The sequence below is a fragment of the Penaeus monodon genome, chromosome 1, assembly GCF_015228065.2.
Source record: "Penaeus monodon isolate SGIC_2016 chromosome 1, NSTDA_Pmon_1, whole genome shotgun sequence".
Classification (NCBI taxonomy): Eukaryota; Metazoa; Arthropoda; class Malacostraca; order Decapoda; family Penaeidae; genus Penaeus; species Penaeus monodon.
The window spans coordinates 145,770-147,592 of NC_051386.1; positions in this window are offsets into that span (position 1 = coordinate 145,770).

Here is a 1,823-nt window from a genome sequence, read left to right on the forward strand (position 1 = left end):
TACGAAATGTTTCTCATCGCTTAATCACCTTTGAAAACGGATGGTTCCATTTAAGTACAATACCCCATGTTCTGTAAAGGTTCATATAAAAAGGTCATAGTATTGAAGACTTTATTATTCCAGCCTAAAAATTTTTAACCTAAGAGATTGTTGGCTTGAAACCCTTAGGGAAAAAACAGGAATTTCTCTTATATTTGTTTTTCCCTTGACAATAGCGTGAACATGGGTGAAAGCTCTCTGAAAAAAAATTTCATTGGCATGGGTTTTCTAACCTTAATTTTCTTAGTCTCCTTTGGTTTAGGATTCCTTGCATGTATGACCCCCCCCCCTCCCACTCCCCCAAAACCCCTGGGGGATTAACCCATCCTGGATCTCGGGGTGTGTGTGTGTGAAGGAAAGGGCTAACGCCCTTACTAAAACTGTTTTTTTCAAAAAATAATAAAATCAACATGTATTTTTCCCCAACTGCTAGGAGGACTGTGTAGAATTCCGGCATCGCGTTGAACATGTCGAGTCCCCGTTTAAGCCACGCCCAATCATGATGCATTGCTAAATCAGCATGAATGTAGAGACAAAAGAAGCAATCCAATAGCACGCACGCAAACCAAAGGCAATATCTTAATACAGAATTTGTAAACTACACCCTTCAAAATCGTGTTTCCGTTCGTTTCCCTTTGTCTGTATTAGTAGCAGATAAAATTATACCATATATATTCAGAGTTAGACATGTGATGTGACATTCTAAAGGAATGATTAATACTAGGATGCACATTAAAACGTTAACACGGCAAAAGATTGATATATTTGATAAAAACTTTACGAAAGAGAGCGGGGAGAGGGAGATGTAGACATACAATGAGACATGCAATGAGAAAGTAACATGTAGAAACGAGAGAATTTAAGAGAAGAAAGAAAAAGAGGGCAGTTTTTATTTTCCAAGTAATTATTTGCTGCATTATCAAAATTTACAAATGGTCTTTAAGATTGCTGTATCTATTTTTATTTGTTTATTTATTAGTAGAGGTAACATTGGTGTGAAATATGTACAGAGTATTCCCAGAACTTAGAAGAAGCTAGAAAGCATCGTTCGCAGAAAGCACTGATGTCCATCAGACCAGCATTTATCTCGTTAGGTTTCAGTGCCGATAAAACGCAGTACATTACGTGCTGGTTTAACAAGAAGTAGTTATATATTGGCATATCTAAAGTGCTAGAAAAATGAGAGCACAACACATAATTTTTATATGTGCCATTAGCATTTATGTAGACATTTGTAGCCACCATGCCAAACGAACATTTCATCAGCTGTAGACTGTATTTCCTGCAATAGGGATTTGTGCCAGGGTGGGCTGAGGCGTTTCACATTGGGTTTTGTCTACCTGTAGGATGGGAAATAGGTCAAGTGACTTTCAGTAAATCAAATACTCTAAGTAATATCAATTTGCTGTTCACCTTAATTTCAAACATTATTACTGTTAGTTCCTACTATGTCATTATGGAATGTCATAAATGGAATTGCGAAGTAATAACCAGTCCTCCCTTTTTTATTGGGCGACAGTGGTTTCGAATTGTTTTTGGTGCATTGAAGAAACTGCTCATTTGACCACAGACCCATCATTGCACCTTCTGAAACAAGAATTATGGTAACTAATGCCGTTTGGTGGGCTGGACGCGAGGAGATCTGACTGGAATTCCAATGAATAGTAACATTTTTTATTAGACTTAACTCTACAAAAATAGATGACAATTATAATGAAGATAATATACATGGCCGCCCGTGTGAGCCCAAACACATATAGACAAACTGTGTCGTTCATGTGCAT